This window comes from Anas acuta, chromosome 13 (genome assembly GCF_963932015.1).
Source record: "Anas acuta chromosome 13, bAnaAcu1.1, whole genome shotgun sequence".
NCBI classification, from domain to species: Eukaryota; Metazoa; Chordata; class Aves; order Anseriformes; family Anatidae; genus Anas; species Anas acuta.
The window spans coordinates 8307336-8335113 of NC_088991.1; the positions used below are offsets into that span (position 1 = coordinate 8307336).

A 27778-nucleotide genomic window follows, 5' to 3' on the forward strand; every position below is an offset into this window, starting at 1 on the left:
CGGTTGCATAATTCTAGATTTAATTCTGCTACGAGAGAATACACACAATTAACTAAATGCTACCAATTAAACTATCAAGAAGGAAGAATATTTTCAATAACTGCACTTCGTCTGCAGCTACACTGTAATCAAGGCATGACAGCAGCTCCTGCAGACACACCGAGCTACCTTGGAAGTTGCTGCCTCGAGTCCTGAAGACAGAGATGGACCACAAATCCCACGGCTATAACTGGGTAAATCCCCTTCACGGATATCCGTGCTGGCACAGGCCAAACTGCTAGCAGTGCCCAAGCTACTGGGGCTGGGTGGAAGACTTTGTGAAGGACCAAAGCTCCAGGTCACTCCCGAGCAGTGCCCAGCCATGAGGATGGATTTGGGCTAAGGCACTAGGGCACAAACCGAAGCAGATGAGGCTAAATCCTTCTGCTGTGCCACGGAGGTACTACATGCAGGGCCAGTGGGGAAGAGTAAAGAAGGATGCTGAAGCAATGAAGGAGAGGAAGGGGAGTGTTGCAATGTACAGCTGGGACTTCCACGTGTATATTTACATTACTGAAAAGCCTGCATTTCCCCTCATCACATACCTATGACAACGTAACTTTAGTTGCTACCACCAGGAGTGTAAACGTACCCCTGATGATGTGGAAGGAACAGTTTATTTGGAGGAAAAAATAATAATAAAGGGTGGCAATTTCTGCCGAGTACTCCTGGAGCATTCTCATCGCTTCACAGTTGTTGCACATCTGCTTTGTTAACATATTTAATTCCTGTTTTGCACAGGAGTGTAGGAACATTACAATGAGGAAATAACAAACAGTTACAGTGAAAGCCTTTCTAAAATGGTACTGTTTGGGTATGCACAAATCCTTATAAAGGCCCAGGTATGTATATTCACTTTCCTTTAAGATGATTCTTGGTGTACTTTCCTCCCCAGTTTGCAACTATTTCAATTTTCTTTCAGGATTGTTAAGCCACTTGGGGTTTAAAAGGCATTTTCTATTGAGACCAGGGGTGTGTATTGTATGCCCAACAGAGATTCCACTGAAGTCGATTAACATTTTTTTAATTTATTATTACAACTTCTCATCCTAAGATAAAGGTGTTTGTTAAAATTCTCCCCAAATGTCTCCACTTTGTTCTTTTCCCTGACTAAAAGTAGATGCCTTTCAAAGAAAAATGGCTTCAATCATAAAAAGAAAGACAAACACACTGAAAAGATTTTTTTAAAAAAAATCAAGAACCTGCCAAACGTCCTTTCCTGTATCATTAGAGACAGCACATTTTCAAGATAGCAGCAGCAGCCCAGCGTATTTGGCATTTAAAAATATACAAATAGTTTAGACCTCTCTGTTCTTTAACTCATATACTAGTGTCAAAATCCTGAGCTCCAGCTACAAAACGCCACTGAATTCAGCAGAATTTCATAGATGAAATTCAGGGAAGAATTCAGCTTTGTGTTCCTTAGGTGTAGTTGGCCCATAGCATACTGGCTGATGGGAGAGAGGTTTTTCCCACCATCACATAAATTGTTGAGAAAAATAAATAAAATAGTAACTAAAAATGTATTTCACAATCCTATTTTCCTGGGGGGGAAAAAAGAAAGGGTAGTTACATGGAAATGGCAAAGTTATTTGGTCTTACTGTGAAAATGGTAACTGTGTCTCTGGTTCATCTTGCACTTTTTTCCATCAGCTCATTTGTTTTCCATGTGGCTGCTTGTATATATACAATTGTCTTGGTTATCATATGCTGAACATTATTGTTATGCGCTCAGATTTATTCCCAGCATGAAACTTATTTGAAAACGGGTGGAACGAGGGGGAGAAACACAACCATCGTCTGAGGAACTCACACAGAAGAGTGCTCAACAGCTTCCTTTCAGATTTGCCTTCCCTGCCAAGAAAAGGCATTGTTATAGTGACAGCCAAGAGGCGTGTGTTATAACAGGAAAATCATATGGGATGCAAAATCAAAATCTCAATCACAGGAGAAAAATCAAGACAGCCTAGGAGTGTGCATCCAGCGCTGCTCTTTTCTCCCTGCCTCCTAGAACAAGTTGCCAATGCCTTGTCCTTTCTGAGGTGATACGGAAAGAGGACGATGCCCACAGCAGGGTAGCTGGGCACACTTGGCAAGATCCCCCCCCAGCACCATGTCCCTTTTCAGCACTGCTCACAGGTCTCCTCTGCCAGCACAGCCAGACCTGGGGCAGGTCTTCACCACTAGACCCCATCAAATTCAGAGCATGACCCTCCAGTGCCACGAAGCAGCGTAACCACGTTGGCTCAAGCACCAGCGTGACGTTTTTGCTGCGTTATTGTTTCCATGTTTTTGGCTCCCTGGAGGAGTGCTGGGCCTGGGGTTAACACCCATGTGCAGCCAACGATTCAGATGATCCCCGGTGATAATTTAAGAACCAAGTCATCAAGTCGGTGCGGATCCAGATAGAAATCAGGCTGGACTCTACATGCAGCCTGCTGTATTTCTGACCAGCAGATTATACCTCTCAGCTTCCCCTACTCCCAGCTACTAAGCACTACTTGTCTGTTGTAGTAATTCTGGCCAACGCAGCTCACTACTACTTACCCTCTTAGAATAATCACACCCTTACAGTACCTCTGGCAGCCTAATGTTTTGCACTGAAATCTGAGAAGGTCTGAATAATCCTAATAGCAGTTCGGCAGTGCCACTCTCACAATTATTATATAAAAGGTAAGTGTGCTCCCACCAGCTCGCCATTTAAATTTATAGTGATTGGTTCCATGCCGTAACGAGGCAAGCGGAAAAAAAAAAAAAAAAAAGCTCACAGCCTTCATTTAAGAGGTCTACAGTAAATAAAAAAATGCCAAGGGTTGTGCCTTGGCCCCCGGTCTGCCAGCTCTCCGTGCAGGAAGGGGATTCGGGCTCCCTTTCCTAGGCAAGCATAAAATGCCGGGTGATATACTGCTCTGCGAGCGCAACTGCAGCGACAGCAGGAGCAACTCACGCCGCTGGTCCTAAGGAAACCTTCCGAGCAAGCCCGGGCTGGTATGGCTGACACAGAAATCACAGGCAGCCTGTGTTCCCACCGCCGCTCCCACACCTTCGCAGGGTTTAGCGATGCCCTGTTTCCCAGGTACGAGGCTGCGTGGAGCTGAATCCCTGATTAATTCGGCGCGCAGTGCTGTTACTGTATTGAACAAAGGCTGCCAACTCTGTCAGATGTGGCAAGTACTGTATGAATTATCTTTTTCATGAGGAGCGCAGACCTTGAGAAGGTTTTTTAAAACTATCTCTGGAGACTAAAGGCCACTCTGTTATTCTGAATCGAGACTGCAGGGAAGACAGGTCCTTGCTCGTGAGATTTTAATTTCAGCAGCTGCATGAGTAACTTTAGAAAAGACCCCCTGGGTCTGCTCCTGACTCGTACCAAGGTCAAAGGCCAAGATTTGGTGCAAGTTAGTCAGCAAGGTGTGATTCTGCCACAGAGAGCAAAATGTCCGGGGACACAGGGCACCACTGCTGCGATGTTTGTCAGCCCTGGGTGAAAATGCCCAAGGTGCCTGCTCCTCCGCGCTCATCCTCACTGAAACCACACCGGGGGCCTGCAGGTCCCCTTCTGCCCCTCACAGCCAGACCCCACATCATTGCCTCAGCACAGACCACGCTGTCCCCAACTCACTGCCCATGTGGGAGGCTTTGGAAGCGGTGATCAATGAGAACCACGCACGGCCCTGCCCCAGACCAGGTCTGAGACAGGAGCTGCAGCTGAGCCCATCAGTGCAGGCACTGGAGAGCAGAGAGCCCTGCATTGCCTTTATATCACCTCTACATCACCTAGACCCACCTCGCCACGAGCCTGCAACATCTTTCTGCTCCTGATGAGGAAGCACAGGTAGATCCCTCAGGTTTCCACATAAACACACCTTCACCGAGCTGTTTCTTCAACCACCCTCGTGCTGCTACAGCATCTTGGCCGAGAGCCCTTGGCTGCTGGATGGGCTGCCTCACCCTGCGAGGAGCCTGGCCAGCCGGGACCCCGCTTGGCAGAGCCCCTGGCCCTCGTGGTTGCCCAGGAGCAGTGAGCAGATGGTGGGAGCAGCCGAGGGGAACTTACTGGCTGTCCCTGGGGAAGGTGGTCCTCTCCCTTGGGACATGCTGCCCTGCTGCAGAGCGGCCAGCAAGGACTGGCTTAGTGACAAGGGGCTGGAGGCGAGTTGAGGAGTCCCTAAACACCAGCTGGGAGAGAAGCAGCGTGCCTCAGACCCCAAAGAGCTTGTCTTTTCCCCTCTTTTAGCACCTGCAGGAGGTCCCAGCACCCCTGCTTCCATCTGGAGCTGCTCCTGCAAGCAGCAGGTCAGGAGAGAAGCTAGCTTCTGCCTCCCTTCCCCACGGGGAAAACCAGCAGGACTAACAGCCCCCAGAGCAGCGGGGAGCCTGGAGCACCCCCAGGCTTTGTCGCAGCCCACTCCGGCCCTCACATGATGGCTGGCACAATGAGCACACAGCTGAACACAATTGCGTGCGTGGGATGAATCATTCCAGCCACCAGTACGCGTCCTAACAAGGAGGGAAGACTCTCCCTGGCTTTCCCCTCATGTTTCTCCCCATCAGCTCCCTCATCGGAAGGGATGCAGACATGGGAAATGTCAGCGCTGCCAGCTCGTACAGCCTTTTCCCTTGCACAGTCCTACTGCCACGCCTGCCCCCTAATTTGTTGGGATTTCCCTACAAGACATGCATGGAGGGGGAGGGAGCCACCAGCCATGCAACATTTAGGGATACATCCCAGCTCCCTGCAGAGCCAGCCACAGCTGGTATCTGCCAACCTCTCCAAAATCTCCCCCTCCCCAAAGGAAGGCACAAAGCAAAACCGGCCAGTTTGCACCTCCCAGGCCACACTGGGCGGAAGGGAGGGTGAAGCCACGTGCAGGCAGGGGTCTGCAGAAAAAAAAATCACTCGTAAATCCATCTGCGGGAGAAGTTGCAGCACCCCCTCCCCCTGCTCTTGCAGTCTCTGTAAGATCAGGGGCTTTACACTCCAGCGGCACGCTCCCAGTGTGCCTTGCACATCTGCTGAACTAAGGTAAAACCGGACACTGCAGAGAGGTGATTTATATCACCAGGGTACGGCGCTGCTGGAGAGTCCCTCCCTGCTGCAGGAGGCACACACGCTCACTTCTCTGCCTCTCCTCATGCATCCTGCCCTTACGACGAATGCAGTGCAGAGGGGAAGCCTGTTACGAGGATGGCACCGCTCCCACCCTGTTTTCAGCATCCTAAGGCACGTGGCTGCTGTGCTACCCTGCAAAGACAGCAGGCTGAAGAAAGGCCTGGGCAAGCCAGCATCCTTCCTATAGCGCCTAGCACGTGTTACCCCAGGAGCTCAGAGCTCTGGTGGAAGCCCAGGCAGCTTCACCTCTCCCAGGTGCTACCAGGACGCCTGAAGACTCCACCAGTGCTAGCCGGCCAGCTTGGCTGCGAGCAGAGCTAGCCCAGTGGAAGAAGGCAGAGGAATAAAAGCTTTTCCTTGCTCTGTTTGTCAGGCAACAGGTCACACATGCTTGCAGACAGATCCCAAAGCCTGTCTCTACTCTCACATTTCCTCCCTTCCTTTCCCTGACGCTTTCCTGACACATCTTCTTGTGCACTTTGCTCGGCTTTCGAAGTAACACTCCTCTCCGCTTGTTCTCCTTCCCACTCCTTGTCACTGGAGTCCTGCTGCTGTCATCACACTCCCATCAGACTTCTCCTTTCAACTGTGCGTTTCCACGCTGTCTCTCCCAACTGTCACATACGCTTCTGGTTCCAACATCTGTTCCTCCCCCTCCCAGGGAAGTTGCTCCAAAACATGCTGCTTTCTGTCTGAATGGCAGGAAGGCTAAATTTGGTTGTACACGTGGCACTACACAACCACCCGGGCTCTGGAGCGAAAGCCGTCTCTTTTGTGAGCAGGTCACATCAATTCCCAAGGTTACAGGCTTAGTCCCTCCTTATGCTGTCAGGATGGAGAGGGAGAAGCACATCTTGCATCATGCAGCATCGGTCAGCAGCCTCTGCTAGGCAGGGGAGCAAAGGAGAGGGATACTCGCTCCCCCTCTCAGGAAGAAGAGCTGCATTATCATTTTCTGTAAGGGTGTAAACAGCTTCAAGCTGTTTTGTCACCACGGGGTTGAACAACCGGACCCTTGCTCCACCCCAGTGCCCTGGCTGGTGGCAGGGCTGTAGTACAGCAGCACCACGCCTCAGCAGCACCTCTGTGCTCTGTCCTTGGGCAGACAGAAACCTGAAATCTAGCCCTGTGTAAAACCTCAGGGCAGCAAACAGCACTCTGGTCCTGGGGTCTCCAAAGCAGTTGGGTGTCACTCAGCAGAGAGCTGTGAAGGCCCAGCCACGTTTTGCCCAGTGATCCCCTGCTTTTAGGCAGAGGGAGGAGGCCAGCCCATGCCATGGGCCCACCAGCACCCCAGCAAGGGCTCCTTTGACACCACCACTCAGCTCTCTATCAGCTGCCAGCATATTCTCCTTCCCCAGGCACTGCACACAGCTGCATGAGGCCACTCCGTATCTGTGGCAGGCCCCTGCACAAATGGCACAGCTGATCACAAACCATGCGAGTTAGCACAGGTGAAATTGTCTCTTCTGTCAGCGTGGCCACTGATAGTCCCTCCTCGAACAGGAGAAGGCCTTCACAGCCTTCAGGCACGCCCCAAATCAAGTGCCAGCACTTCAAGACAAAGGTTCAGAGGTTGTTTTTTGCTAGCAGGGATGTCGGTGAGCTCTGCCAGTCGTTGCAACCACAGTGAAGGAACTGAAATGCAGTTTCTATTCTATTCCCCTTTCGGCTGCTTCTAAGTTTCTCAAACAGATTCCTACTCAGGGTGAAATGTTCAGTGCTTGGTCTCAGCTCAGAGATGATTTCTTTTATTTCCCCCTGCAGGAACTGTGAGCAAAATACTAAATGCAATAGATTTGGAGTTTGGGGAGTGCGAGTAATCAGATATTTCCCCCCTGTTCCCTCTGATACCATATGTTCCAATTGGAAATTTTACACTTGCATACTGGTAACTCGTAAATGGTGGAGATGATAGACTTCAAATGTTCTCATTGAGAGGCAGAAAACAAACCCAGATTTAACAAAATAATTGGTTCAATACTGTTAAGATGAGTTTAAAGAATTCTGATAATGCTTTTCCCTTCCCCGGTGTCCCAGGAGGGACAAGTACACACGATTCATTTTAATCTATGTGCTATAATTTTAAGGATAGCTGACACAAGGTGGTCTTTGTTAAGATGTATCTATTTGCCTTAAAATCTAAAGAAGTTCAGCACTTACAGACTGCCAGAAATCACAGACCTATTATTCAAGGAACTTTTGAGCTCTGTTGTCAAAACCATCAGAAGTCCTTTAGCTGAACAGCTCCTATTCAATGCATCTGCGTGCTCATTTGCAAATCCTACAGGGACTGCTTCGAGCTTTACTCTCCTCAACTGCAAACTCACTTAAGACTAAAGGCAGGGAACCCCAATACTCCTACAACTGTGTGGTTCGAAACCAAGCTTCTCAGAAGCAACAGCACCTTAACCTTGCCCACAAAGTCAGCTGGGTCACCTTCCATGTCAGATGGGTTTGTTTTTTTAATTCAAGGTCCCTTGCTGAAGACAGACAGCCCTGAAAAATCCCATGCAAACTTCGCATACCTATTCATACTCCACGTGTTATTTACAAATGCACACCAAATGAACTTCAAGCACAGGTATTTCCTGATCACAAGTGCCCAATCATTATTAAATTCCTGCGTGCACAGAGATGACTACACCTGATCATTTCCTGTGGCAGGATTGCTAAGGGGATGGAGGGAGACAATATCGCTCCCTCCCTTCTCCCATTAGGGCTGCATGCCACGGGGGTCTTTTTGTATGTGAGTAGGGAGTAACTGAGCAGCTGCCCAGCCCATCTTGCTTCCCCCTCTCCATCCGTGGTTCTGTTCACAGCCAAGAGTCACTATTGACAGCTCACATGTATTTAAAAGCTGGGCAGCAGATCACAACCAAGACAGACCGGCACGTCATGGCATAATAAAACAGCATACAAAATAACACTCCTTGGGCAAAGAAGCCCCACAATGTGAAACTCACCAAACACAGGGGCTGGCAGACCATCGAGGAAGCAGACGATGGCTCTCTTCCAATCCCGCTGACCAAAGAGACCCCACAGCCACCTGGAACACAGCAAGAGAGAAAAGCTCTTTAGCAAGCAGCTCCCAGCCTCTCCTCTGCCTCCGTGGCATCTGGCACAAGCCAGTTTCACACCCAGAGCTCCTGAGCAGTTCGGTCACTCAGCTAGCAACACACCTTAACGATTCATGATTGTTACTCAAGTCCCACCTGCAGGCAAGGAAGCCTCCACACCAGCCTACTAACACTTTGGGATAGCTGCGGGCTCCCTTCCCAAACCTCCTGGGTACACCTTCGTTACACCAGTTTTACAGCATGCTAATTCTATTAAGCGCTATGGAACCAATCCTGATTTATGCCAGTGGGAGGGAGAGAGTAATCAAGTCCTACGTCCTCTCCTTCTCAGCTCCTGGTGCTGCTCAGATCTCCTTCACACGGCGCTTCGTTCCAGTCAGCTTGACAGAATTACTTTGCCTCTGCATCCTTAAGCTCCGGCCATTCTTTGCTGTAATTCCTTGCAGCAACTTCTGGAAAGGTGTTTTTCTCTCTCCGCTCCCCACAATAAATGAGTTTGTCACTTGAAATATACTGCCAATGTGTTACATGTCCCACAGTGTTTGTGGTTATATCAGAAGTGTTTGTTTATAGCACCATAATTCAGCAATATCTTGATTACAGGAGAGATGGTGTTGTAACTCACTGTGGCTACAGAGAATATTATTTTTCTTTACCTTTAATATAAAATGTTGATTTTTAGTCAATACGCGGCAAGAAAAAAGTGCAGCTGTTGCCCTAGTAACCACCTGTCTTGTAAACCATGAGATGTGAGGAGCACAAGGTGTTAATTGTTCCAAGTGCTGCTTGTGGTCAGGGATAAAAGCTAGAATGGGCGAGATCACGAGAAACACCTGGGAAGATAAAGTCAGCTGGTCTCTGCTTGGAGAAAGCCTAGACAACAGCGAGCAGGAGAGACGAGGCAGGGAGAAGTAACGCAGCCACCAGAGGAGCAAAATTAACCGAATTGTGGCTGTGCGCGAAAGCATCCCTGAGCGAAGCCTCCGAGTGCACAGCTTGCTTCTGGGAGCCTGACAGGTTGTACCAGACACACGCAGAGTTCAGCCCCTCCAGCACCAGATGTAGCAGCTTTTCCTGCAGCTCATCCCCTCCTTCTGACCAGACCGGTCTCCATTTCCCCTTCTGCGCTGTGTCCGGGGGTTTCCACGTGCTGCGCTCCAGGAGGCTCCTTCCACAGGTTACTCAGTGAGGAGCAAGGATCCCTGCCCTGCTGCAAGTGCCACCAGATCTCTGCAGAGCATTTCCTCCACAGGAGCAGGCCAAGACGGAGCACCGTCCCTGTCACCTACCTGTCTTGCAAAACAACTTCGCTGCCCTGCTGAGCAGCTCTTGCTTTCGGGCTCCTTGCCCTGCACGCCACGCGCCACCTCCCTCGCTGCTCCTGCCGCGTGCTCGTCCCGGCCGTGCTGCCTGCTGAGAAGTTGGAGCAGTTGGTCACCCGGCGGGCAGGCTGAACTCTGCAAAGCATCTGTGTTTCCACCCCAGCCTCCTACGGGACGGAGCCTCTCAGCTCCAGCAGGCTGCATGCTGGGGCTGGGAAAGCAGCACCAGAAGGGCGCCTTCTGCAAAAGGCCTCCAAGGGAGGAAGGCTGCACGAGGGCTTCTCCCCCATGTCTCCTCTCTCTCTAAAACGAAAGCAAGCTGGCGAGCCAGCAGCCTCACGCTCTGCAGCATCTGCCATCTCTCCCTTCCGTTCCCCCCCTCCCAGCCCCTGCAAGCTGGAGAGCAAACACGACTGCTGCTGGATCTGGAGGAAAGTTTTCTACTTCTGCCCCTTTTAACCATTTACCTGCTCTGGACACCCACTGAACCTGCCCGTATCTGCATTCCCTTAGGAAATAAGGACAGGGAGCACAGCAAAAGCAGCATATTTATAAGCTAAGCCCCTCCCAGGGGGCAGAGTTATGCTAATCGAGGAGCCTCTGTCCCAGTGCGTTGCATGGATTGCATGGCAGTAACATATGGTGCGGAGGGCTTCAGGCCAGCAGCCTCGTGTTCTGCACGCCGCAGCTTCCCTGGCACATGTGGCCAGGAGCAGTGTCCAGCCACGGGCACACAAGGTCAGTGGGGCAGGGCCAAGGTCCTGTTTTGACCTGAAAAGCAAAAGGAGGGGACACCAGTGTTGGTGCCCATATGGGCTCGAGGTTCCAGAGATAAATTCCTGATGCCTTGTTGGGGATTTTTTCCCCCCAACCCTCTATTTTTATTTTTTCAACACTTGGCATTCGTGCTTGGTCATATAAATATATATCTCAGTGAGACACACCACAGTGAGCCACCCTGCATGCCATCTAACAATGCTTTGTCACAGTGGTGACAAAGACTAAGTCTAGCTACACAACCTTGATATTAAACCTTGATATTTTTTGATATAAAAAAGGTTTATTTTATTTTGTTTTATTTTATTTTGTTTTATTTTATTTTGTTTTATTTCTCTTGTTCCTCCTGGTACAGCCACCTCAGGCCCTCAGCACAGCCTAACGCAGACCTCTGCCACTGATCGGGACTGGGATTTCTGCCATGCATCCTTTACACTAAAAAAACACAATCTGAGCTGAGAAACCATGAATTCTTCCAAGCAAAGACTGTCTGGGCAGTGCTTCACATAGCAGAGCCACGTTTAAACACAGGTCTCAGAGTAAGACTGAAAAATAAAGATGAATGAGTTCGGTCGGGTAATTAGATAATAAAATTGAGGGTCTGGAGTTTAGCCCAGGAACATAATCCAGTGTGTATGGCTGGCTAGTCTGCTCCCTTTCCTATCGCTAGCATCACCATCTTGACTTAGCACTGAGATCTGCCCTTCACGTGGAGTCCAAAGACAGAAATGCATGTAGGCAGCCCAGCCCGGGTACAAGTGCAGGAAGGGATCAGTCTCACCCTGTCCCAGTCTCCTAGCAGCTGCGTTTGTTTACCCTGGGTGAGCCAGAGGAGTGCTGCGGGACCTGGTGGACTCGCCTGCTTCAGCAGCGCCAGTAACCGTACAAGCAGAACAGACCCCATCCCAGGGAGGATTTGCAAGAGGCGCTGTGTTTGGCAGCACAGGGGAAGTGTTTGGGGGCTGGCAGTCTGTCCGAGAGCTTGAAGGCTCCACAGGGCTCGTTTAGGCACGGTGGAATTCATCCCACGGCGGGTGTGAGGGACAGCCCCAGATCTCTCTGCACAGGCCCCACCTGGGTAGAGCTGGCTCAGGCTCAGAGATATGTTTGGACAGAGCCAGAGCTAACCCTCGTGCATACCTCACTGTGTAAGTAAATACTAAACGTAGCTATGTGCAGGGTAGTGTCTAAGGGTGGAAAGGGCAGCGCACTCAATCTGAAAGGAAAACTGCCGTTGGTTTTGCTTTCTGGAGTGACTGCTTTCCTATGTTCAGCTTTCAAATTTCCACAGAGCTGAAAAGCAAAGCAGAGGCAAGTTCTCTTTGACTCGGGAAACCCTTCAAAACTAAAGCAAACCCTTCTGAAAGGCAGACTTTGTCAGCTGCCCTATTTTTAGGATTGACTCCTACAGGTCCTTCCTTCAATGATAGCAGCTTTGCCTGAGCAATGACTAGGGACTGCAGGATTTAGGCTTTTAATAAAGCAATTGTGTAATTAAAAATAAATGGGTCTCTAGTGTCACTATTTAAAAAAAAAATCTTAGATCAAATAAGGCATTTCTTTCTTTTCGGTTTAGTCTGCTTGGATCATGCAGAGCTTTAATGACGCAGTCACAAATGTTGTATTTAAAAGGCCTCTTAGTTGCTGAGAGGAGCCCCAGGAGAGGGCTATTAACTGGCCAAATTAGGCTATTTATTTTTGTGAGTTTTGCAAGTTTGAAAAAGAGAGGCACATTTTCACTTAGGAGAGTGATATTTCAAATAGGTCACAGGAAACTCTGGCAGGCGGGGAGCAAAGCAGAGCGTCAGTAGGAAAACATTAACCAGAGACATTTTGCAAGTGCAAGTCGACATTTGGGTTCCTAATGGCTTCTGAAGTCCATTCAAAAATCTTTCAGTGGATGTAAAATAGGGGCAAGACATCGCAGCTGTGCAGGAGCCCTGGCCTAATCCCGAAAGTCTTTAAAATGGCAGAGCTGTGGCTACGGGTGCTGCTGTGAGAGGACCCAGTGTTGTCAGCAACAGCAGACAGGCTCGGCAGAATGTATTTGAGGGATGTGGACTCGACCTGTTGGTTAGGAAATAGCTGGTGCTTGCACAGATGGCCGGTCAGTGCTGAAAATTCACTGCACCTTGCCCTCCCCCAGCTTGGGTTTTAAATCTTCAGAGAATCAATAAGTTTCATCTTCCTCCCACATAATCACAGCCCAGAGCAAATCAGGAGCAACTTCATTAAAGCATACAAAGCAAGCTGCATGCATGACTTAAGAATCAGGCACAATACTCTTTAAATACTCAAGGGCTGTTTTGAAAGGGCTTCTTCTATATGCCACCTCAACAGGAGTGGCATGCCTGCCAGTTTCATGTTATTTCCTCCTTTTCACATTTGCAAATAGGATCAATTAACTTAAAGTCTGCTCAGGAATGATTCAAGTGAAGTTGCTTTGAAGACACTGGCCCCTCTCCCATTGACTTCAGCAGTGCTGAATGAAGCTACTCAGGAGTTGATGAAGCTGTGGGGTAACAGCTGTTGCTTGGTCCTGTCCCTTCTCCAGCAGGGCTGGGAATCCTTGAGCTGCTGCCCCACAAGCAAGGAGCACCACTGCATCTACATATGATGGGAAGGCTTTGCAGAATCTCAAACATTATGAGAAAATAAATGATATAAGGTAATAAAAGCAGGGTTACTAGAAAATGATACCTAACAGATTCCTGTCCACCAGCCACAGAACTCATAAAAAAAAAAAAAGTTGAAGAAAAAGTAACCATATATCTATTAGAGCACTCTATCTTCTACAAATTCTTTCCTCTATAACCCAGTTAATTTAGGACTCTGGGGACTTGTATGTTTGAAGCTCTCAGCCCCCCATTATTTGTCACATCAGTACTTTGGTCAATGAATAACAAACCTCTGTCAAACACCTTTCTGTGACTGCAGCAGGATGGGCTATCAGTGCCACATTCTCCTTCTCCAGCTGGGTAGCCATGTGTGGTTGTAAGCCCTTTATGTGCAGCATTTCCACAGGACCGCAGGTTTTTACAGCGCAGACAAAACATTTACTGGATGAGAATGAGGGAGCTGGCACTGGAGTGAAGGGAGCTGAAAGGGAAACACAGAGTACACAGCTTCACTGAAAACCTCCTCGGTCAATACACAAAGCATCAAACAGACCTGACCCCTAGCTTTCGACTTCCAGTAATTATTGTTCTCTCTCCCATCATTGAACAACCCATCCTATATAAAACCTGATTAAACCCAGTTTCTGGCACCATGAAGCCGTGGACCAGACTGTGAACACCACTGTGCAAGAGAAAAATGGGTAGAGGGAGTCCCTTCAACCATGCCAGAGAAGAAAACCCTGCTCCAACCTACATCACTGGTAGTGTGTGAGAGGGCAGGCATTAAAGCACACTCTGTTTTGCAGACGTGGGAAGGGAATTTATAGGTGAAGGAAAAGGACAAACACACTGCTTGTCCACGTGGCACGAGGGGAGCTATAAATATTGTGATACTCGCCTCCAGGAACTCAGGACAACCTCTGCCCTAACTCATACCACACACTGTCCCTTTGGACTTTTTACTGAAGCTATTCAGGTTGCTCATGACCAGCTCAGCTGGCTCAATGGTTTGTTATTCCCTTTAAAAATATACTAGCAGAAGCAGTCCTTTTCAAGAAGACACCAAGACTGGTGCTCAGTCTCAGACAAACCTACTGGAGCTCCAGCTTCACATATTGTGTGGTTTTATAGCCCTATTCTGCTGGGCCTTGCATCTGCAGTAGTGCCTCTAGGTCTATTCTGCATACTAGCTCACCCAGTATTATTTATTTAGTAAATAAAACTTCACTGATGTTGTAGAAATACATTTGCAATACATTAACAAGGCCTTAATATTAATCAAAAACGTTTTTAGAGTCTGTTCAAACGTTTGGTGTAAAAGAAGTAGCAGGTGGCAAAGGTCACCAAGTAAATGAAGCCCTCAGGAGAAGTTAACTGTTAGATAAAGAAAAGACTGAGGATGATCTGAGAGATACTAGAAACCACGCTTTCTTCCAGGACCTTGTGGCTCACACCATGTGCTATACAACATATGCAAGACTACCACTTAAAACAACCAAATATGGGTCTGAGTCTGAAGAAATAATTCACCCTTTTCCCACAGATGGGCACAAAGCGCATTACACCACAGTGCAGTCCTGGGACCAAGAACTGTGCTTTGGCCCACAGGCCTGTATAAACAAAAGGATGGTCATTCTTTAATGGGTTCAGCAGTGATTCAATGCATTTTAGACCCTTGCAGGGACTCCTCACACTGGTGGCAGAGCAGCAGCCGTGTCGCCATGTGGGCACAGCACTGCCCAGCCTGTGGTGGGCACTGGCCCAGGCCAGTCACAAAATGGCAGCTCCTGCCCCACCGCCATGTCAGAAGGTGAGAGGAGAAGTGGCCAGCGTGGGCCCAGGCAGCTTCGCCTTCCCCACTGAAGTGCGAACACGTTAATTCATGGATGCTTTGCTGGCAGTGTCCCTCACAGAAACCTCTCTGTGGCCTGTTTTCTTTTTGTCTCTGTTTCCCCATTCAGGAAAAAGCTTCTGTCACAACAGCTGCTGATTCATTTTCTGACTTGGTGCCGAGCGTGCCAGACATAACATTCGTTTGCTGCCAAAGTGGTAAAAACAATGACTTACCAGCTCATTTTTCTTCAGTTGATTATGTTTGGGTGGGGGAGGGGAAGGGAGAAAGGATCTTTAATTAAAATTAGATAAGGAGGAGAATAAATCCAGTGAGATGCAGAGAGTAAAGCTCCGAAAGGCACAGGAGAGGGAGAGCATCTGAAGGGGTGAGGTGACACCCATTGTCAGATAAAGGGAAAGAGAGGGGTCCCTGGGAAGATGGGGGCCTCTCAGGTCATTCACTGCCCTGCATGAACCTTTCCCTTCTCGCTATGCTTTCCTCCATCAGGTGTCAGCCAATTCTCAGACCAGTAACTCAGATCCGACACGATGCCTTGCAGATAGAGAGGAGCGAAGCTGCCCCAAGACAGCTCTGATGGGGCAGACAAACCCACCAGCGTTTGATCCTCCCCACCTTTCTTTCTGGAATGAAGGAGTCCCATCCTGGATATCTGTTTGCTTCTTAAAATATCCACTATTTTTTTTGCCTGGTAAATGGGCCCTGTGTTGACATCTTCCCACATCTTGGAGGTGGTGATCAGTGACTGAGATTTTGGCTTCCTTGTTAGAGGGAGGTAGACATGAGAGAGAAAAGGGCCGAGTCTGGACGCGATGAGTGAAGTCTGACCTGTTAGACTCTCCAATATTTTTCTCAGTATTTGACAGGGTGCTTTGGACACATGGGAATGAAGCTGATCCATATTCCCTGACCTCAGTCATTTGCCATAGGTCATATTTAGAAATAGCTCACCAGGTCACTAACACTCATGGCAGACATCCAAGTGACACTTAGATGCCAAGAAAACAATGGCACATGTAGCCTGACCACAGTACTGTCCTACTGATGTTTAGCAACAAATTAATTCCCTATCAGACTAGTCTATCTGCAGCCAACACAGAGAAAACAGTACCCTGGGCCAGTTCTACTGGCCAAAATGGGTGGAAAAAAACATTAACTCTCATATTTAATTTCTCTAATACTTCTATGAGGAGTTAGTATAAAACACAGCACAGTGAAGTGCTGATCCCCTACTTGGAAGGCTTTGTCTTCACAGTCTTCAGATAATTACCAAGCCAAGCTGCTGTCCTCCAAGTAATTTCTTCCCATGGGTCTTGTTTCAGTTCTTATTTGAAAAGGAATGGTAGTCAATCACATCAAGGCAATGCAGAAGAGTTGTGGTAACCAGTACCATGGGCAAGCACCAGCTATGGAAGGACCATTCAAAGCGTTTATCAAAACAGAGCTATTATCATCACATCTAATGACAAAAAAGACTACATCATTCAGAGCACCAGAGGCTATAGGAGAGATTTTTATGGCAGCTGAAGAATAATCATTCTCGAGGTCTTTGGCTAACTGTGCAGTGAGATAATATGATTCAAATCAAGGACTCATTAAAGGCTACTTATCTAACGCCCAGTAACCAATCCAGACATATAAGGAGGAAGTGCCTTACCTTTACGATTAGGAAGCTCTTGCATTCTTTGCTTTAGATGGTTGCTTGTGTTCTTTACTTCAGGGGAATAAGAAGAATGGCTATTTGGGAATACAAAACCTAACATCACGAAATTGTTCTTGTTCACCAGAGAAAATGAAAGAGATTCTCTAGTATCTCTTGAGCAGGAATGAAGGATTTTCAAGAACACCAAACGAAGCACTTAGTTACCTTCAACAAGCTATTGAAAAAGGCTGTCTGGCTTTTTGGAATATTTTTGGAAATTCATCTCATTATGTCAACTTCTATTCAGACCCTAAAGGGAATATTTTTGCCACCATCTTCTCCCAGAACTGGGATGAAGAGAATTGAAATTTCTTGGGTTCTCTGTTCTTCACTCTGCTACACAACTAAACTGCTTTTTTTCTTGACTTGGTCTACCTGTATCATTTCACAAGGGCTTCTGCACACTGTCCTTTGGATGGCATTGCTAAATTACTTTGCTCTAGCAAAATATTTGTATTTTAAGAAAATCTCCAACTCAACCAACCATATTATGACAACACACACTAAGAAAGATTTCTCCCCTGCCATTATCTTTTGCTGATTCAGATCCTGCAGAATGCAATACTGTACCACAGAGCAACACTCATGCTGCAGATCAACATACCTGTCCATCCAGAGACACTCTGGTCTTCTTGGCTTTGGTCGGACCTATAATTTCTCAGCACCTTAGCAAATTAAACCCAGAAACTAAAACATTAAATTGTATTGCTGTATAAGGACCTTCATTTCCAGGCTTTTATCTGCAGGAATGATATTGCCATTCTATACACTAAACCTGTTTTTGTAATACTATGGTTCATCAGAAGTTTTTATGTTAATACCAAATCAGAAATAATACACATGTGATTCATAATAATCTAACTGAATGGCTGCACTGAATGTATTGCAAGAAATTCTGGTTAGGAAAGAAACTCATTAAAGAAATAGTGACTACTATTATCCCACTGCATATATTGTTCTACTGGAAAGTTTCCTTGAGTAGTTTCTTTAATTAGCAATTTGATATTTTGAAATAGTGTGATCTCCACTACACGCAATTTGTAGAACAGACTTGGCTGGCAATACAGAGGAAAACAAGCAATCTTTTCAGGGTTTGCATCTCTAGGGCATATCTTGTCATTTTCCATCTATTAAGCTGCTGAATATATGTGTATAGCACAGTGACACTGTTCTTGTGGGATTTTGATTTTTTAAAAGTTACATAGATAAACAGCTTTTATTTTATTTTTAAACTGGAATAGGATATATTGTCCTTTTTTCCTTTCTTTTCTTGAGAAAAATCCACATAAAATATTTGCATAACTTTTGGCTATTCAAATAGAAGGTGTTTGACCCCAGCTGTATTCCAGTGAATGAATCATTTATGTAGGAGCTCATTGCACAGAACGTATGGTATTTTATCTTTGCTGGTTTTCTGCCAGATACAGTCTGTAGCAATTTTTCCCCTTTGCCACATTTGCCGCTTGATATCCTTTAAAATATACCAGCTCCAAGTGTGAGAAAGCAAAACAGATTCTGGGCCTGCTCTGGCTGAGAGCTCTTTGTGCGCACACTCCTGTGCTGGCACCGAGGCTCTGCTGCTGTTGGAGAACGTCCACTCCAGATCTGGGATCTCCTCGCACCGATTCCTTTGAACCAACATTGATTTAAACTTCACTTGAATCTGTGGGGGACTGCAAAAGCCCAGGAGTGAGCAGAGAAACAGGGATCCTCTGTATAGAAACCAAGAGCTGCTGCTCCAAGGCAGAGGCACAAACTTCCATTACCTGAAGCATGCTAAGCTCTGTACCTGCAGGGAAAGCCGGGAGGAAGGGAGGGTATTTCTGACATAACTGTACGCTGTTCCAGCTCACCTCCAGGTGTCACTTAAGTGGTATTTTGGCAAGTTACATTTCGACCTACAATGGCAGGGAACGAGATTATTTCATTAAGTTATTGAGGCATTGCACAGCCAAAGCCACTATTACACTAGGTTTGATTTGAAATGGTAAGTGAGAGGTCAAGCTTTCTCAACACTGATCTCCCGGGGGAGAAGAGATAAGGTGGAACGCAAAGATTTCCACGCTCCCACATGAGTAAGATAAGATCTGAATGAGCAGTCTCATCCGTAGGTTGCTTCCCTAAGCATTTTTTTTTTTATAGCTTGTACTGGAAACCCTCATACCTCTCTACACTGATTCACATAATTACGGTTTCCACAAGAAATTCAGAGCAGGATCTCCTCCCACGAAATTTCCTCTCACCTGCACTCCTTTCATCACTGAAGATGACTGTTTGTCAGCAGTACCTCTACTGCTGAGAGAACTCACATGCAGCTCAACTCAGCAGCCAACACAGGCGAGAATATTCCCCCACGTGCAAGCTTCTAAAATGCTCTCCCATGACTGCGCAAGGCATGAAGGTCCCCATCAGGAACTGTTTGTTCAGGTCATATTTCCAGTCTCCGTGTGTTCTCCTTGTCAAGCAAGGGACTGCTTTTACAACAGACAGACTCCTCCATCAGGAGGTTACTTACCAGTTTCCCGGGAAAGGCTTGCTCATATGGTGGTGTTGCAGACAGGATGCTGCCCCATTCATCTCTGCCAACCCAGCTTTCTCATGACTGAGCTGTTCTCTGCCATAGGAGGCTCCCTCTTCATTACACCCTTCCTCCCATGTAGAGCAGAAACATAATATCATGGCTAAAGTGACCCTAGGTAAATGCTGAGTACAGACAAGACACAGCTTTGAAAGTCACCAGTTAATTCATCTTTCAAAAGTTGACTATTTCTGATGCTAAATGCTTGCTCCCATCCCCTCAGATCAGAAAGCTGGGGTTTATAAACAGCTCCACAAGGCTCTTCCTGAGACCAGCCCAAGAATTTACATTGACATACATGCCTCTGCTATAGGCAGAGTTAAAAGCACCACTATAATTACAGCTGACTATTGTATAACTCTGGTTTTGGCTGCTCATAACTTCATCTATAATTAATTGTTTAGGCTGAAAATTTCTTCAGCTGGGTTTGCCCTCAGGCTAAACTTTTTCATTTCAGCTGAAATGGCTCAAGTCTTTCCCAAGAATGCGTTTGAGGGAAAAGATTCTCTTTTGCCCCTGTTAAAAGGATCCTTTTGTCATTTACTGATATCTTCTCACACTCCATACTTCTAAAACAGCACTATGAAGCACTGGCAGCCTCGGCTGCTGTGAAACGCATGTCCTTCCATATTCCTAGGGGGGAAAAAAGAAATATATATATCAGAATTTGGCTGTTTTCAGCCTCACTCTCATAAATATCTGTAGATAGACAGACAGATAGATATAGATACATGTATTTGCTATTTTACACATGCGCAGCAGAGATCCAGCAGCTACTTTGGCTCTCCTCAGTGCTGAGCAAGCTCCATGCTCCTCTGTGCCAGGCACTGGTGAGACAACACATGGGGCACCTGGCAGGGCCTGGGGATGCTCCTGTGGCTGCAGGAGGGATCTCACTGCAAGTGTTCCCTTCAGCAGCAGGGCCTCTGCAGCAGCTGGCCAGAAGAGAGCTAGAAGATGGTTTAAGCTGAGCTCTCAGCACATATAACCAGTGAAGAGAGAGGAGAAAAAAAAAAAAAAAAAAAAAAGAGAGAGATGGTTGGACTTTAGTGTAGAGAGGGCAAGGCATGCTAGGAGGTCAGAGGAATGAGATGGTAATAGCCACACTCAGAGAGAATCTAAAGAGGGAGGAACGTCTCTTAATTAAGGTATACAAATCCTGTGCTTAACTGAACTCTCTCGATCCCTTCCTGGCACTGCTCTGTGATGTATGGGCCACTTAGCCCAAGGCTTTCACTAATGCACATTTGCTTCTCCTGAACCCTTCCTGTGCAAGGGTCTCACGTGGAAAGCTGCTAAGTGCTGAAGTCACTGAGAGCTGAGCTTTGAACTGTGGCGTCAAACATCCTGCCACAGCCTCTGGAACACGAGGTATCCAAAAGGGTACATAGCTCACAGACTCTCTGTGCCTCACCTCCCCCTGTGAAGTGAGGATACAGATGCTCCATCTCCTTTAACGCCAGGGAAGCAGCTAGGAAAAAGGGCTTGTGATCAGCCTGCTTCCAGAGCAAGGTAGGAACCATGCACAATGAAGACAACCCTGGGTGCACTCGGAGCAGCGATGGCAAAATATTCAAGAGCAGCTCACAAAACAGCTGCTGTCTACTGTGGTTAGCCAAAGAGGCAGAGGTGGATAAAACGAGTTTATGATCACTCATTAAAGAAGAGCACGAGACACCTCAAAAGGCCTGAATGCCATCTGTGCAAGCGAACTTCACCTATTCTTGGGGAACATCTGAACTTGCAGTGTTATGACAGACTAAAGATTTTGCTGCAGCCTTTCAGAGAGGACATGTGTGCAGTGACTTCTTGTCACACAGAAAAAACGTCTCACTGCTGACAACAAACTCCAGAAACACAGGAGTGGAAGTCTTGGAAAATCTGAACAAAACCCTGCAAATTATCAAAATAGATGCCAATAGATCCCAGAGATGTCATTAAGAAAAAAAGGAAAACCATCACTTAGCTGCCTAGGAACTAACTTGAAAAGCAAAACGGGCCCACTCTAAAGCAGAAATTAAAACACTTAGCGACGGCTCTTACTACTCTGTGAACATGAGTCAGTGCAAGTGAAAATGGTGCACAGATGGGCCAGCACAGAAGCAACAGAAGTGCCGTGATATTTACAAGGGGGGAAAAAAAAATCTTCCCTTACAAGTGTAAATATACCAGAGAAATCATCCGCTTGCAGTACAAACCGGGGCTTTGATGTAGCAAACACTCCCACCAGGGACAGCGCTGGCTCGACGGGAGGAGTGGGGATGGTAGACGTTGCATCTGGAAGGCAGTAGGCTCACAGTGCTCAGCTTTCCCGAGGAGCCACAACAGGCAGAGACATGCCAAATGACACATACCACTTTATAGTCTTCGTGCAACCAGCAGAGAGGGCCAAGCACGGACCCAGGCCGTGGAGAGACGCTAGGAAGGGGAGAAACGTGGTGGGCACTGGCTCCAACACCTGCACCAGCAGCATGAGAGCTCCACCAGCCCCGGCTCCAGATGCACCCAGCCCTGAACAAACCGCATCCCCTTGCTCCCCAGCGATGTGACAGCTTACACGTGAATCCAGGATGGTGTTGTTCTGCAAGTGGGTGGCGTTTTGGGGTCCCCCACTGTCTCCCAGAGCAGCGATGGTGAGCGCTGTCTTTTTCTGCAGCCTCTCTGAGGTCGCTCCATCAGTTCGCAGCGCTGAACTCCGGGCAGATCACGTTTCTTCCCACCCGTCCTCCCCTCACCTGTAAAACAGCAGTAACAATATTTACACTTCTGCAGTTGGCTCAGGATCGGGGACTGAAAGCCTAATTATCATCAGTGTTATTCCCCGAGGAGCAGCTCGCGGCCTGACCGTGGCAGAAGCATTAACGGAGCCCAAACAACGGGCTGCGTTCCCACAGCGGAGCCGCGGGAGATAGCACAAACCTCACCCCCGTGGTTAAAAGGTCTGACAGCCCTGAATGGGAAAGAAGCAGCTTGCTGATCGCTCACCAACTCGCCCACAGTGAATTAGCACAGAATTTCAGACCTGGTTTCCACGTGGGCCCACCAAAACCTCCTTCCCCTTCAGCTGCCGTGTGCTGCTGACCCTGCAGCATCACACACACTTGCATTCAGCAGGAAAACTAGTTTTAAACAATAAAAACAACTTGCAGAACCTCTTCCCTCCCCTGGGTCCCTCTAACAACTCCTGTGGGCTTGCACTACATTGTCTCGCCCCCTAAGACTTTTCTCTCCCCGGTGTTGTGTGAAAGGCCAGAGCACAGCAGGCAAAATTAATTGAGCAGACAGCAACTCTGCCATCCAATGAACAAAACGAAAGAGGAACAGAGCCTTACACTGAGAGTCACCCCTAAGTGTTTTAAGTGACAACGGTAAGGAAAACACAGCCCAGGCTGTTGTTTTAATGTCGATAATATTCCAAAATCCGCAGCGCTTCGTAATTTCTCGGTGGAATGAAAACCTTTGACATCGGTGGGAATTCTGCCTGGGCACGGTTGCTACATTCCTGTGGAGCAATAAGAGGCTATTTTGATGGCCAGACCTTTAGCACTAAGATCATGCCTGCCCAGAGCACCTGAAGCTGCAGGCGTCTGGATGTACATGAGGTCTGCGGGAACTGACGATGTGCAGAGGACAAGACTTAGGTCAAATTGTGTCGGACCTGAACACATCCGTGCACACATGTGCTTTCTGCTGAGGCTTGTGCTAGCACAGAAGCTCTCCTACCCTCATATCGGCACGGTTACTTCGCAGTCACCTTCTGCCCAATGTGCCAGGCCCCTCTGCTGGATGGCAGCTGCTCTTTTGGTGTGGGCGTGCTTGCTCGGGGCACACATCCCGCTGCTCTCCTGCAGCCTGGGACCGATGCAGCAAGGCTGTTAGATCGCATTTAAATATCAGGGTGATGATAAAGACAACGGGAGGCGAGGGAGTAAGCAGGGGGTAGGAAAAACATTACGATCACAGCAACAATAAGAGGGAAAGGAAAAGAGTTAAGCTAAAGACAAGGAAAAAAATCAAAGCTGTGTGAGCGTAAATCGGAATCACTTGAGGCATGTGTCAAAATAGTGTCAGATCTTTTTCTGTTCATTAAGTCAGCATTTATACACCCACCAGCTCCTCTTTTTGCTAGCCCGGGATTTCTGCTACAGCTGGAGCTGCACTTTGCGGCATCCCCACTAGGAACAAGCGGGTCTGGAGGCAGATCTGCGGCTCTGCAGGCGCTGGAAGGGAGGGAGCCCTGTGCCATCACTGGTGCCACCAGCAGGGGTCAGATCGCCTGTTCCCCGAGCTGCAGCACAGGGCAGCAGCCGCTGCCACAGATCAGAAAAAAAAATAAATAAATAATAATAATAATTATATATTTAAAAAAGGCCTGATTTTTAAAGATTTTCCTATTTTTAAGTCACGCATTATAGCAGTTAATATATGTCTCCAGGGGCTGATAAAATAAAATTACCCCCATAATTCTGAGTTAAAACCAGTAAATTCGTATCAGTCCAGGTAATATGGAGCAAGCCTGAGCAGCCCCAGCAAGGGAACCACTGGGTGCTGCTCTGAGAGCTCACCCACCTCCAGTACTTGCTGGTTTTAAACTCAATCTCACCTTTATAGAGGAGTCACAGAGACAGCACCAGGCACATGAACACCTTTCCATTGGGTGTTTAGCCTCTTACAAGAGGTAATGTAAAATTACTACTCAATTACAACATTTTATAGCAAGTTTAAAAAACAAACAACAGCAACAAAACAACGCCAAACTTTTTAGATGCAATATGATTGTTTCCTTTTTGAAAAAAAATAACTTGTTTTACACTTCACAGAACTTTTCCATTAAAGGTTGAACGATTAGTAAAGAGGCAAACTGTTATTTATAGAAGAGGGATAACATATTAGACTGAGGCCGTGGTAGTTTCCTAGGACTGTATTTTGATGAAAGTCCATTTTTAGTGCTTTTGGCCTCAAAGCCCTCCCCAGGGGACACGTACAATTTAGCTGTGTGAAGTCTCCTTTAGGTTTGGGAGCCCAGCAGGTACAGCCACCCCTTTCCTCCAAGGGCCAGCACTCAGGATTTGCCAAAAAAGCCACTTTCCTCCCAAGCAGCATCAACCCAGCACTACCTCTGCCCACTTTACCACTACACTCACCCAGCCACATCCATCACCCCTGCCCTGCCTGCGCGAGGGAAAAAGCAAGCAGACACCTTAACTGCCTGACATTACCACTTCTACACCCAGATTTCCACACTTCCCAGCCTGAATAAGGCTGCTTTATGCCCCGTGTTATTGCTGCAAGTCATGCTGCACACTCTCAGCAACAGGAACCGAGATTTTGGTGAAAGCAAGTTTGTTTGTTTGAGTTTTTTTTCCCTCCCCTTTAAAAAAAAAAAAAAAGGAAAAAAAAAAAAAAAAAACATTCTCACTGTCAGTAACTATGCACATTCCTCGCCAGTCCTCGGTCAGCCAAAAAACACACGAGGTCTTTTTGAAAACCTCCGTTCTGCGCAATGAAGTTATTAACTGCTGGGAACGGCAGGAAAGCTCTTTTACAGCTGCTCATTGATCCACTGGACATCACCTCACACTCTTTCACCCCTTTTGGATTCTGCAGGCTTCTGGAGTAGTATGAGAAAAAAAATAAAAATAAAAAGCTTGGCCAAAAAAGCAGTTATGCTGCTTCTCTAGACATGTTTTCTTTGGGTTCGGGCCTGGGGTTCTTAGCCAGCGATTTTTGTCCCTAGTGGAAAGTTAAAAAATATAAGAAAAACAAAACACGCACACACACAAAACACCAGGTTTCGCTGCTTTTCAGGAATCTAGAGAACAAACACGAGTTGCGAATTGACCCCAACGCCCCGGCGCCCTTCCACTTGAGATCACAGTCATTTTGCAAAAACAAAGCCCTGAACTCTCTGCCGGCAGCCCCACAGCAGGTCCGTGCCCCGCACTGCCCCAGCACCGGTGCCCTGTGGGATGCAGCCCTGCGCCTGCTCCATCCTCACGGGCGTCCCCATCGGCCACGCTGCGGCTTTAATGAGTCCCAGAAAGCTTTTACGTAGGCACCCTGGATTGTGTCAGCTACTCCGGTTTCAAACAGGTGCACGTAAGACCTGTTTTAAGCGACTGGCTAACGTCCCAGCATAGAGGAAGCCAGAATTAATTCTCTCCCTTGAATTTACAATTCAACATTTTTATTCTAAAACTGTACGCTGATGCTTGGGGACCGGCAGGTGCATTTAATCAATACCCAAACCATAAACAATCAGTCCTGTTTCTTCTCATTCCTGCTCTCTCTAGCATGAGCACGCCATCCCTCACACCAAATCCGCCGCTGAGGTTTCATTCCTCTTCCCCTCTGAAACAGGGCAGACAGCTGATGAAGAGCCAGCACTCACCTTGACCCAGACTCGGAGCTTCATCAGACTTTCTCAGCAGGAACAGTCAGGCTTGAAATGAGAGGCAGTGCTTGGCAGGTGCTCCCAGGAGACTGGCCAAAAATAAATGGACTCTCCAGTTAATTTCCACGCTCCTACTACGAACACTTCTCCTTTAAGAGTGCAGTTCAGGCATTTGATTTACGCAAGGCAAGGAGGTTCTTTATTTGTTTGCAGTAGCAGTACCAGACCTGGCATACAATAGGGAATATTCATACCCCTTTTAAGCACCTACTTAAGGTGCCCAGGCTCCCTATACAGACAAGAGATCTTTTAGGGTGGGATTCAGGGTGCTGTAATTAGCAACCTGCCTCTCACCTTTGAATATATCAGGAGTCTAGACATCTAATTTAGGCAGAGAAACTGGAGGCTTAAAATTAGCCAGTACAAATAGCCCCACCAGCGCGTCCACACTGCAGTGGACCAGGCAAGAGGCAGCAGGTGATCTCCAGGGGCATGGTTGCAGCCAGTTGTATTTGCAAGCCTGGAGAAGCAGAGGGATGCTGTTTGCAGGCTGTGACTTCCACCACGCAGCTGCAGCACAGCCCAAGCCTCCTTCCCCAGCTCAGCTGGTGCGTTTGGGGGCAGCAGCCCAGGAAGGCAGTCTTTAGGAGCTCAAGCTCTGAAGAACGAGGCATTTAGATGATTTGACCAAATGTGTTCCAGCTGCGTAAGGGAATTAAAAAGACCCCTAAACTGGCAAATTTTTATTAAAAAAAAAAAAAAAATGTTGTTTTTGGAAATGATGTCATAAAACAACAGCATCTCAGGCAGGAGATGGACATGGGTGGAAATGTAATTCTGCTTCTGAAATTGCTCATTTGAAATTGTGTGTAGTATTTTCACTTTCCATTACAGATAACAGTGTAGCAAGGCTGTGCACTGCTACATGACAGCTCATCCTGCTTTTAAAACAGCTGCACTTCAGCAGCAGGTAAATTGATGCTTTTTATGTGTCCGTCACTTATCAAAGGTAATTGACTGGGGCCTGCAAGGGGTTCACTGGGATCTAACAGATTACATGTTCTGAGCCTGCTAAATTATTTGAACAGATTTAGCAAGAAAAGGATTCTGAATCTGATTTTCGTTTGACCCAATGTTAGGTTTTCTGCTTTTCTGCTTCCCTTCAAACATATTTTTGCTCAGTGACAAACGCATGCTAAGGGAGCAGATTCCCAAAGGCAGCGAGAGGAGCTAAGTGTAGTACCTGCTAAAACACAACGAAAAACACTTTCCCAATTCAAAGTTTTTGACTCGTTTTCCCACTGAAAGTTTCCCTCTGCTTGCTGCTTAGTCCACCAGCTTTAAGATAGCTCAGAAGAAAATAAAAAGCCCGTTGCCTGCTCCAGCTTGGAGGTAAGAAACACAAGAGGAGCGCACCGTGCTTCTGCAGCAGGTAGCGGCGGGCACGGCGCAAGTCATGGTGCGGAGCAAGTGGAAGCACCGAGGCCTCACAGCGTGCCCAGGGCACCCAGTGCCAGCCTCCAGGCTCTGCTGCTGGCTTGGCCTCCCCTCAAGGCACTGGTGGTGGCCCAAGGCCAATGTGACGGGGCCCAGGGGGCAACTGTGGGCTTCAGGGCTCTCAGCCAGGTGAGTGCTTCCAGCATGGGCTCTGGAGTCACGCTGCTCCGCTTGGTGTGCAGCGCTGCGGCTGCCTTCCTGCCAATTCATTGCTACATTCGTACATTTCTTTGTAATTATGAATCGACTCACAAGGGTTAGCGCAAACCCCAGGCTCACGCAGACGGGCAGACAATATACTGGGTTACATCAGCTGCTGCAGCGCTCTCACATGCCTGCGGGCTTGCTAAAGCTGATCTAACCCTAATATAAAAGCCTCGTTACCCGCCTCCTCCCCCCACAATTACCAGAGGGCTGGAAAGCTATTGAAATGCAAATAGCTGATGGAGAGGGTAGTGGCGAGCCGCACTGGGACAGTGCAAACGTTGCCCTGCTAGTTTCCTTCAGTTCCACTCTTGCAGGACTGCAGTCCTGGATTTCTCTCTGTATAAATACGAAGAGAGGCGATATTGCGAAGGATGGCCTTGTTTAAGAGCCAAAGAACATCTTCAGCTTTTAGCTTCCCCATAATCCGAGGTCCTTGCTGCTGGTCCCACAGCTCGCAGCAGCAGAGGCTCACCAGGAGGCATTCGCCACCCTGCCCCACGACATGGGACCCACGTCCCTGCCGTGCCCAGAGCTGCCTCAGAGCCTAAAGCATCCTTCCCCTGCTATCCCACCACGTCCTGCTTTCACAGAGGAAGGAC

General features: G+C 47.7%; 2 long non-coding RNA genes across 11 annotated transcripts; both read right to left on the reverse strand.

Moving 5' to 3' along the window:
* Positions 1-1906: 1906 nt before the first annotated feature.
* LOC137863582 (uncharacterized) lies at positions 1907-10115 on the reverse strand. Its single transcript, XR_011100978.1, has 4 exons — positions 10022-10115; positions 9522-9645; positions 8119-8201; positions 1907-5284 (listed from the first exon to the last, which is right to left on the reverse strand). It is a non-coding gene; the product is annotated as an uncharacterized lncRNA (long non-coding RNA).
* Positions 10116-10613: 498 nt separating this feature from the next.
* LOC137863580 (uncharacterized) lies at positions 10614-26134 on the reverse strand. 10 transcript variants are annotated; one of them, XR_011100977.1, is made up of 10 exons: positions 25830-26134; positions 25473-25564; positions 23192-23391; positions 21639-21816; positions 21237-21499; positions 19019-19714; positions 18270-18401; positions 17108-18176; positions 16459-16538; positions 10614-13430 (listed from the first exon to the last, which is right to left on the reverse strand). It is a non-coding gene; the product is annotated as an uncharacterized lncRNA (long non-coding RNA). The 10 variants fall into 10 exon arrangements; XR_011100975.1 differs by having other exon boundaries at positions 25473-26134; XR_011100974.1 differs by lacking the exon at positions 23192-23391 and having other exon boundaries at positions 25830-26133.
* Positions 26135-27778: the final 1644 nt, after the last annotated feature.